We start from the raw sequence: 11916 nt of genomic DNA, 5'->3' as shown, positions 1-11916 counted from the left end.
TAAACATTAAAATAAATTACACTACCGTAAACTAGACAAAAAATTACACATTTTTTCCCAATATGAAAATTTTCACAAACTTTTTAAAGTCCCATCGCATCGAGTAAACTTTTTTAATAACGCGTCCGCACGATTCTAAATGCTTAATCCATATGTGAAATCGTTCACTGATCACGAATATCGTATTTAAAAAAATTACAAAAATTTATTTTTCAAAATAATCAAAAAAAACCGAAAAATCACAAGAGTAAAGTACCATTATTTTAAACAACATGTCGTTCTAAATGCTTAATCCCTATGTAAAAAAGTTATTTAAGCAAGAATATGTAATTGAAAAAAATTAGAAAAATTTATTTTAGCCGTAAATCGAAAATAATGGGGACACCGGAGCTGTTCGAAGCGCCGAGACGCGCCGCGTACGGCCGAATATTTTCTAAGTCCCAACGTACCGATCAAGAGTAAAGTACCATTTTCCTACATTAGATTTCGTTCTAAATGCTTAATCCCTATGTAAAAACGTTAGTTAAGCAAGAATATCGTATTTTAAAAAAAATCTAATGATAGGATTTTCCAGAAAATTGAAAAAACCGAAAAATGTCAAGAGTAAAGTGCCATTTTCTGACATTAGATTTCGTTCTAAATGCTTAATCCCTATGTAGAAAGGTTAGTTAAGCAAGATTATCGTATTTTTAAAAAAATCTAATGATAGGATTTTTCAGAAAATTGAAAAAACCGTAAAATGTCAAGAGTAAAGTGCCCTTATTTTAAACATTATATCGTTCTAAATGCTTAATCCCTATGTAAAAAAGTTATCTAAGCAAGAATATGTTATTGAATAAAATGAGAAAAATTTATTTTAGCCGTAAATCGAAAATAATGGGTCGAGCGAATCGGTCGATTGCGCCGAGACGCGCTATGATGCAACAGACGAGCGATTGGAACGCCCGAATATTTTCAAAGTCCCAACGTACCGATCAAGAGTAAAGTACCATTTTCCTACATTAGATTTCGTTCTAAATGCTTAATCCCTATGTAAAAACGTTAGTTAAGCAAGAATATCGTATTTTTAAAAAAATCTAATGATAGGATTTTCCAGAAAATTGAAAAAACCGAAAAATGTCAAGAGTAAAGTGCCATTTTCTGACATTAGATTTCGTTCTAAATGCTTAATCCCTATGTAGAAACGTTAGTTAAGCAAGAATATCGTATTTTTAAAAAAATCTAATGATAGGATTTTTCAGAAAATTGAAAAAACCGTAAAATGTCAAGAGTAAAGTGCCCTTATTTTAAACAATGTATCGTTCTAAATGCTTAATCCCTATGTAAAAAAGTTATTTTAGCAGGAATATGTTATTGAAAAAAATTAGAAAAATTTATTTTAGCCGTAAATCGAAAATAATGGGGACACCGGAGCTGTTCGAAGCGCCGAGCGCGCCGCGTACGCCCGAATATTTTCAAAGTCCCAACGTACCGATCAAGAGTAAAGTACCATTTTCCTACATTAGATTTCGTTCTAAATGCTTAATCCCTATGTAAAAACGTTAGTTAAGCAAGAATATCGTATTTTAAAAAAAATCTAATGATAGGATTTTCCAGAAAATTGAAAAAACCGAAAAATGTCAAGAGTAAAGTGCCATTTTCTGACATTAGATTTCGTTCTAAATGCTTAATCCCTATGTAGAAAGGTTAGTTAAGCAAGATTATCGTATTTTTAAAAAAATCTAATGATAGGATTTTTCAGAAAATTGAAAAAACCGTAAAATGTCAAGAGTAAAGTGCCCTTATTTTAAACATTATATCGTTCTAAATGCTTAATCCCTATGTAAAAAAGTTATCTAAGCAAGAATATGTTATTGAATAAAATGAGAAAAATTTATTTTAGCCGTAAATCGAAAATAATGGGTCGAGCGAATCGGTCGATTGCGCCGAGACGCGCTATGATGCAACAGACGAGCGATTGGAACGCCCGAATATTTTCAAAGTCCCAACGTACCGATCAAGAGTAAAGTACCATTTTCCTACATTAGATTTCGTTCTAAATGCTTAATCCCTATGTAAAAACGTTAGTTAAGCAAGAATATCGTATTTTTAAAAAAATCTAATGATAGGATTTTCCAGAAAATTGAAAAAACCGAAAAATGTCAAGAGTAAAGTGCCATTTTCTGACATTAGATTTCGTTCTAAATGCTTAATCCCTATGTAGAAACGTTAGTTAAGCAAGAATATCGTATTTTTAAAAAAATCTAATGATAGGATTTTTCAGAAAATTGAAAAAACCGTAAAATGTCAAGAGTAAAGTGCCCTTACTTTAAACAATGCATCGTTCTAAATGCTTAATCCCTATGTAAAAAAGTTATTTAAGCAGGAATATGTTATTGAAAAAAATTAGAAAAATTTATTTTAGCCGTAAATCGAAAATAATGGATCGAGCGAATCGGTCGATTGCGCCGAGACGCGCTATGATGCAACAGACGAGCGATTGGAACCCCCGAATATTTTCAAAGTCCCAACGTACCGATCAAGAGTAAAGTACCATTTTCCTACATTAGATTTCGTTCTAAATGCTTAATCCCTATGTAAAAACGTTAGTTAAGCAAGAATATCGTATTTTAAAAAAAATCTAATGATAGGATTTTCCAGAAAAATGAAAAAACCGAAAAATGTCAAGAGTAAAGTGCCATTTTCTGACATTAGATTTCGTTCTAAATGCTTAATCCCTATGTAGAAACGTTAGTTAAGCAAGAATATCGTATTTTTAAAAAAATCTAATGATAGGATTTTTCAGAAAATTGAAAAAACCGTAAAATGTCAAGAGTAAAGTGCCCTTATTTTAAACAATGTATCGTTCTAAATGCTTAATCCCTATGTAAAAAAGTTATTTTAGCAGGAATATGTTATTGAAAAAAATTAGAAAAATTTATTTTAGCCGTAAATCGAAAATAATGGGGACACCGGAGCTGTTCGAAGCGCCGAGCGCGCCGCGTACGCCCGAATATTTTCAAAGTCCCAACGTACCGATCAAGAGTAAAGTACCATTTTCCTACATTAGATTTCGTTCTAAATGCTTAATCCCTATGTAAAAACGTTAGTTAAGCAAGAATATCGTATTTTAAAAAAAATCTAATGATAGGATTTTCCAGAAAATTGAAAAAACCGAAAAATGTCAAGAGTAAAGTGCCATTTTCTGACATTAGATTTCGTTCTAAATGCTTAATCCCTATGTAGAAAGGTTAGTTAAGCAAGATTATCGTATTTTTAAAAAAATCTAATGATAGGATTTTTCAGAAAATTGAAAAAACCGTAAAATGTCAAGAGTAAAGTGCCCTTATTTTAAACATTATATCGTTCTAAATGCTTAATCCCTATGTAAAAAAGTTATCTAAGCAAGAATATGTTATTGAATAAAATGAGAAAAATTTATTTTAGCCGTAAATCGAAAATAATGGGTCGAGCGAATCGGTCGATTGCGCCGAGACGCGCAATGATGCAACAGACGAGCGATTGGAACGCCCGAATATTTTCAAAGTCCCAACGTACCGATCAAGAGTAAAGTACCATTTTCCTACATTAGATTTCGTTCTAAATGCTTAATCCCTATGTAAAAACGTTAGTTAAGCAAGAATATCGTATTTTTAAAAAAATCTAATGATAGGATTTTCCAGAAAATTGAAAAAACCGAAAAATGTCAAGAGTAAAGTGCCATTTTCTGACATTGGATTTCGTTCTAAATGCTTAATCCCTATGTAGAAACGTTAGTTAAGCAAGAATATCGTATTTTTAAAAAAATCTAATGATAGGATTTTTCAGAAAATTGAAAAAACCGTAAAATGTCAAGAGTAAAGTGCCCTTACTTTAAACAATGCATCGTTCTAAATGCTTAATCCCTATGTAAAAAAGTTATTTAAGCAGGAATATGTTATTGAAAAAAATTAGAAAAATTTATTTTAGCCGTAAATCGAAAATAATGGATCGAGCGAATCGGTCGATTGCGCCGAGACGCGCTATGATGCAACAGACGAGCGATTGGAACCCCCGAATATTTTCAAAGTCCCAACGTACCGATCAAGAGTAAAGTACCATTTTCCTACATTAGATTTCGTTCTAAATGCTTAATCCCTATGTAAAAACGTTAGTTAAGCAAGAATATCGTATTTTTAAAAAAATCTAATGATACGATTTTCCAGAAAATTGAAAAAACCGAAAAATGTCAAGAGTAAAGTGCCATTTTCTGACATTAGATTTCGTTCTAAATGCTTAATCCCTATGTAGAAACGTTAGTTAAGCAAGAATATCGTATTTTTAAAAAAATCTAATGATAGGATTTTTCAGAAAATTGAAAAAACCGTAAAATGTCAAGAGTAAAGTGCCCTTACTTTAAACAATGTATCGTTCTAAATGCTTAATCCCTATGTAAAAAAGTTATTTAAGCAGGAATATGTTATTGAAAAAAATTAGAAAAATTTATTTTAGCCGTAAATCGAAAATAATGGGGACACCGGAGCTGTTCGAAGCGCCGAGCGCGCCGCGTACGCCCGAATATTTTCAAAGTCCCAACGTACCGATCAAGAGTAAAGTACCATTTTCCTACATTAGATTTCGTTCTAAATGCTTAATCCCTATGTAAAAACGTTAGTTAAGCAAGAATATCGTATTTTTAAAAAAATCTAATGATAGGATTTTCCAGAAAATTGAAAAAACCGAAAAATGTCAAGAGTAAAGTGCCATTTTCTGACATTAGATTTCGTTCTAAATGCTTAATCCCTATGTAGAAACGTTAGTTAAGCAAGAATATCGTATTTTTAAAAAAATCTAATGATAGGATTTTTCAGAAGATTGAAAAAACCGTAAAATGTCAAGAGTAAAGTGCCCTTATTTTAAACAATGTATCGTTCTAAATGCTTAATCCCTATGTAAAAAAGTTATTTAAGCAGGAATATGTTATTGAAAAAAATTAGAAAAATTTATTTTAGCCGTAAATCGAAAATAATGGATCGAGCGAATCGGTCGATTGCGCCGAGACGCGCTATGATGCAACAGACGAGCGATTGGAACGCCCGAATATTTTCAAAGTCCCAACGTACCGATCAAGAGTAAAGTACCATTTTCCTACATTAGATTTCGTTCTAAATGCTTAATCCCTATGTAAAAACGTTAGTTAAGCAAGAATATCGTATTTTAAAAAAAATCTAATGATAGGATTTTCCAGAAAAATGAAAAAACCGAAAAATGTCAAGAGTAAAGTGCCATTTTCTGACATTAGATTTCGTTCTAAATGCTTAATCCCTATGTAGAAACGTTAGTTAAGCAAGAATATCGTATTTTTAAAAAAATCTAATGATAGGATTTTTCAGAAAATTGAAAAAACCGTAAAATGTCAAGAGTAAAGTGCCCTTATTTTAAACAATGTATCGTTCTAAATGCTTAATCCCTATGTAAAAAAGTTATTTAAGCAGGAATATGTTATTGAAAAAAATTAGAAAAATTTATTTTAGCCGTAAATCGAAAATAATGGATCGAGCGAATCGGTCGATTGCGCCGAGACGCGCTATGATGCAACAGACGAGCGATTGGAACGCCCGAATATTTTCAAAGTCCCAACGTACCGATCAAGAGTAAAGTACCATTTTCCTACATTAGATTTCGTTCTAAATGCTTAATCCCTATGTAAAAACGTTAGTTAAGCAAGAATATCGTATTTTAAAAAAAATCTAATGATAGGATTTTCCAGAAAATTGAAAAAACCGAAAAATGTCAAGAGTAAAGTGCCATTTTCTGACATTAGATTTCGTTCTAAATGCTTAATCCCTATGTAGAAACGTTAGTTAAGCAAGAATATCGTATTTTTAAAAAAATCTAATGATAGGATTTTTCAGAAAATTGAAAAAACCGTAAAATGTCAAGAGTAAAGTGCCCTTATTTTAAACAATGTATCGTTCTAAATGCTTAATCCCTATGTAAAAAAGTTATTTAAGCAGGAATATGTTATTGAAAAAAATTAGAAAAATTTATTTTAGCCGTAAATCGAAAATAATGGATCGAGCGAATCGCTCGATTGCGCCGAGACGCGCTATGATGCAACAGACGAGCGATTGGAACGCCCGAATATTTTCAAAGTCCCAACGTACCGATCAAGAGTAAAGTACCATTTTCCTACATTAGATTTCGTTCTAAATGCTTAATCCCTATGTAAAAACGTTAGTTAAGCAAGAATATCGTATTTTAAAAAAAATCTAATGATACGATTTTCCAGAAAATTGAAAAAACCGAAAAATGTCAAGAGTAAAGTGCCATTTTCTGACATTAGATTTCGTTCTAAATGCTTAATCCCTATGTAGAAACGTTAGTTAAGCAAGAATATCGTATTTTTAAAAAAATCTAATGATAGGATTTTTCAGAAAATTGAAAAAACCGTAAAATGTCAAGAGTAAAGTGCCCTTATTTTAAACAATGTATCGTTCTAAATGCTTAATCCCTATGTAAAAAAGTTATTTAAGCAGGAATATGTTATTGAAAAAAATTAGAAAAATTTATTTTAGCCGTAAATCGAAAATAATGGATCGAGCGAATCGCTCGATTGCGCCGAGACGCGCTATGATGCAACAGACGAGCGATTGGAACGCCCGAATATTTTCAAAGTCCCAACGTACCGATCAAGAGTAAAGTACCATTTTCCTACATTAGATTTCGTTCTAAATGCTTAATCCCTATGTAGAAACGTTAGTTAAGCAAGAATATCGTATTTTTAAAAAAATCTAATGATAGGATTTTCCAGAAAATTGAAAAAACCGAAAAATGTCAAGAGTAAAGTGCCATTTTCTGACATTAGATTTCGTTCTAAATGCTTAATCCCTATGTAGAAACGTTAGTTAAGCAAGAATATCGTATTTTTAAAAAAATCTAATGATAGGATTTTTCAGAAGATTGAAAAAACCGTAAAATGTCAAGAGTAAAGTGCCCTTATTTTAAACAATGTATCGTTCTAAATGCTTAATCCCTATGTAAAAAAGTTATTTAAGCAGGAATATGTTATTGAAAAAAATTAGAAAAATTTATTTTAGCCGTAAATCGAAAATAATGGATCGAGCGAATCGGTCGATTGCGCCGAGACGCGCTATGATGCAACAGACGAGCGATTGGAACCCCCGAATATTTTCAAAGTCCCAACGTACCGATCAAGAGTAAAGTACCATTTTCCTACATTAGATTTCGTTCTAAATGCTTATTCCCTATGTAAAAACGTTAGTTAAGCAAGAATATCGTATTTTAAAAAAAATCTAATGATAGGATTTTCCAGAAAAATGAAAAAACCGAAAAATGTCAAGAGTAAAGTGCCATTTTCTGACATTAGATTTCGTTCTAAATGCTTAATCCCTATGTAGAAACGTTAGTTAAGCAAGAATATCGTATTTTTAAAAAAATCTAATGATAGGATTTTTCAGAAAATTGAAAAAACCGTAAAATGTCAAGAGTAAAGTGCCCTTATTTTAAACAATGTATCGTTCTAAATGCTTAATCCCTATGTAAAAAAGTTATTTAAGCAGGAATATGTTATTGAAAAAAATTAGAAAAATTTATTTTAGCCGTAAATCGAAAATAATGGATCGAGCGAATCGCTCGATTGCGCCGAGACGCGCTATGATGCAACAGACGAGCGATTGGAACGCCCGAATATTTTCAAAGTCCCAACGTACCGATCAAGAGTAAAGTACCATTTTCCTACATTAGATTTCGTTCTAAATGCTTAATCCCTATGTAAAAACGTTAGTTAAGCAAGAATATCGTATTTTAAAAAAAATCTAATGATAGGATTTTCCAGAAAAATGAAAAAACCGAAAAATGTCAAGAGTAAAGTGCCATTTTCTGACATTAGATTTCGTTCTAAATGCTTAATCCCTATGTAGAAACGTTAGTTAAGCAAGAATATCGTATTTTTAAAAAAATCTAATGATAGGATTTTTCAGAAAATTGAAAAAACCGTAAAATGTCAAGAGTAAAGTGCCCTTATTTTAAACAATGTATCGTTCTAAATGCTTAATCCCTATGTAAAAAAGTTATTTAAGCAGGAATATGTTATTGAAAAAAATTAGAAAAATTTATTTTAGCCGTAAATCGAAAATAATGGATCGAGCGAATCGGTCGATTGCGCCGAGACGCGCTATGATGCAACAGACGAGCGATTGGAACGCCCGAATATTTTCAAAGTCCCAACGTACCGATCAAGAGTAAAGTACCATTTTCCTACATTAGATTTCGTTCTAAATGCTTAATCCCTATGTAAAAACGTTAGTTAAGCAAGAATATCGTATTTTTAAAAAAATCTAATGATAGGATTTTCCAGAAAATTGAAAAAACCGAAAAATGTCAAGAGTAAAGTGCCATTTTCTGACATTAGATTTCGTTCTAAATGCTTAATCCCTATGTAGAAACGTTAGTTAAGCAAGAATATCGTATTTTTAAAAAAATCTAATGATAGGATTTTTCAGAAGATTGAAAAAACCGTAAAATGTCAAGAGTAAAGTGCCCTTATTTTAAACAATGTATCGTTCTAAATGCTTAATCCCTATGTAAAAAAGTTATTTAAGCAGGAATATGTTATTGAAAAAAATTAGAAAAATTTATTTTAGCCGTAAATCGAAAATAATGGATCGAGCGAATCGGTCGATTGCGCCGAGACGCGCTATGATGCAACAGACGAGCGATTGGAACCCCCGAATATTTTCAAAGTCCCAACGTACCGATCAAGAGTAAAGTACCATTTTCCTACATTAGATTTCGTTCTAAATGCTTAATCCCTATGTAAAAACGTTAGTTAAGCAAGAATATCGTATTTTTAAAAAAATCTAATGATAGGATTTTCCAGAAAATTGAAAAAACCGAAAAATGTCAAGAGTAAAGTGCCCTTATTTTAAACATTATATCGTTCTAAATGCTTAATCCCTATGTAAAAAAGTTATCTAAGCAAGAATATGTTATTGAATAAAATGAGAAAAATTTATTTTAGCCGTAAATCGAAAATAATGGGTCGAGCGAATCGCTCGATTGCGCCGAGACGCGCTATGATGCAACAGACGAGCGATTGGAACGCCCGAATATTTTCAAAGTCCCAACGTACCGATCAAGAGTAAAGTACCATTTTCCTACATTAGATTTCGTTCTAAATGCTTAATCCCTATGTAGAAACGTTAGTTAAGCAAGAATATCGTATTTTTAAAAAAATCTAATGATAGGATTTTCCAGAAAATTGAAAAAACCGAAAAATGTCAAGAGTAAAGTGCCATTTTCTGACATTAGATTTCGTTCTAAATGCTTAATCCCTATGTAGAAACGTTAGTTAAGCAAGAATATCGTATTTTTAAAAAAATCTAATGATAGGATTTTTCAGAAAATTGAAAAAACCGTAAAATGTCAAGAGTAAAGTGCCCTTATTTTAAACATTATATCGTTCTAAATGCTTAATCCCTATGTAAAAAAGTTATCTAAGCAAGAATATGTTATTGAATAAAATGAGAAAAATTTATTTTAGCCGTAAATCGAAAATAATGGGTCGAGCGAATCGCTCGATTGCGCCGAGACGCGCTATGATGCAACAGACGAGCGATTGGAACGCCCGAATATTTTCAAAGTCCCAACGTACCGATCAAGAGTAAAGTACCATTTTCCTACATTAGATTTCGTTCTAAATGCTTAATCCCTATGTAAAAACGTTAGTTAAGCAAGAATATCGTATTTTTAAAAAAATCTAATGATAGGATTTTCCAGAAAATTGAAAAAACCGAAAAATGTCAAGAGTAAAGTGCCATTTTCTGACATTAGATTTCGTTCTAAATGCTTAATCCCTATGTAGAAACGTTAGTTAAGCAAGAATATCGTATTTTTAAAAAAATCTAATGATAGGATTTTTCAGAAAATTGAAAAAACCGTAAAATGTCAAGAGTAAAGTGCCCTTATTTTAAACAATGTATCGTTCTAAATGCTTAATCCCTATGTAAAAAAGTTATTTTAGCAGGAATATGTTATTGAAAAAAATTAGAAAAATTTATTTTAGCCGTAAATCGAAAATAATGGGGACACCGGAGCTGTTCGAAGCGCCGAGCGCGCCGCGTACGCCCGAATATTTTCAAAGTCCCAACGTACCGATCAAGAGTAAAGTACCATTTTCCTACATTAGATTTCGTTCTAAATGCTTAATCCCTATGTAAAAACGTTAGTTAAGCAAGAATATCGTATTTTAAAAAAAATCTAATGATAGGATTTTCCAGAAAATTGAAAAAACCGAAAAATGTCAAGAGTAAAGTGCCATTTTCTGACATTAGATTTCGTTCTAAATGCTTAATCCCTATGTAGAAAGGTTAGTTAAGCAAGATTATCGTATTTTTAAAAAAATCTAATGATAGGATTTTTCAGAAAATTGAAAAAACCGTAAAATGTCAAGAGTAAAGTGCCCTTATTTTAAACATTATATCGTTCTAAATGCTTAATCCCTATGTAAAAAAGTTATCTAAGCAAGAATATGTTATTGAATAAAATGAGAAAAATTTATTTTAGCCGTAAATCGAAAATAATGGGTCGAGCGAATCGGTCGATTGCGCCGAGACGCGCAATGATGCAACAGACGAGCGATTGGAACGCCCGAATATTTTCAAAGTCCCAACGTACCGATCAAGAGTAAAGTACCATTTTCCTACATTAGATTTCGTTCTAAATGCTTAATCCCTATGTAAAAACGTTAGTTAAGCAAGAATATCGTATTTTTAAAAAAATCTAATGATAGGATTTTCCAGAAAATTGAAAAAACCGAAAAATGTCAAGAGTAAAGTGCCATTTTCTGACATTGGATTTCGTTCTAAATGCTTAATCCCTATGTAGAAACGTTAGTTAAGCAAGAATATCGTATTTTTAAAAAAATCTAATGATAGGATTTTTCAGAAAATTGAAAAAACCGTAAAATGTCAAGAGTAAAGTGCCCTTACTTTAAACAATGCATCGTTCTAAATGCTTAATCCCTATGTAAAAAAGTTATTTAAGCAGGAATATGTTATTGAAAAAAATTAGAAAAATTTATTTTAGCCGTAAATCGAAAATAATGGGGACACCGGAGCTGTTCGAAGCGCCGAGCGCGCCGCGTACGCCCGAATATTTTCAAAGTCCCAACGTACCGATCAAGAGTAAAGTACCATTTTCCTACATTAGATTTCGTTCTAAATGCTTAATCCCTATGTAAAAACGTTAGTTAAGCAAGAATATCGTATTTTTAAAAAAATCTAATGATAGGATTTTCCAGAAAATTGAAAAAACCGAAAAATGTCAAGAGTAAAGTGCCATTTTCTGACATTAGATTTCGTTCTAAATGCTTAATCCCTATGTAGAAACGTTAGTTAAGCAAGAATATCGTATTTTTAAAAAAATCTAATGATAGGATTTTTCAGAAGATTGAAAAAACCGTAAAATGTCAAGAGTAAAGTGCCCTTATTTTAAACAATGTATCGTTCTAAATGCTTAATCCCTATGTAAAAAAGTTATTTAAGCAGGAATATGTTATTGAAAAAAATTAGAAAAATTTATTTTAGCCGTAAATCGAAAATAATGGATCGAGCGAATCGGTCGATTGCGCCGAGACGCGCTATGATGCAACAGACGAGCGATTGGAACGCCCGAATATTTTCAAAGTCCCAACGTACCGATCAAGAGTAAAGTACCATTTTCCTACATTAGATTTCGTTCTAAATGCTTAATCCCTATGTAAAAACGTTAGTTAAGCAAGAATATCGTATTTTAAAAAAAATCTAATGATAGGATTTTCCAGAAAATTGAAAAAACCGAAAAATGTGAAGAGTAAAGTGCCATTTTCTGACATTAGATTTCGTTCTAAATGCTTAATCCCTATGTAGAAACGTTAGTTAAGCAAGAATATCGTAT

The sequence above is a fragment of the Megalopta genalis genome, unplaced genomic scaffold, assembly GCF_051020955.1.
Source record: "Megalopta genalis isolate 19385.01 unplaced genomic scaffold, iyMegGena1_principal scaffold0223, whole genome shotgun sequence".
In the NCBI taxonomy this organism is placed as follows: Eukaryota; Metazoa; Arthropoda; class Insecta; order Hymenoptera; family Halictidae; genus Megalopta; species Megalopta genalis.
This window is presented reverse-complemented; position numbering follows the sequence as displayed.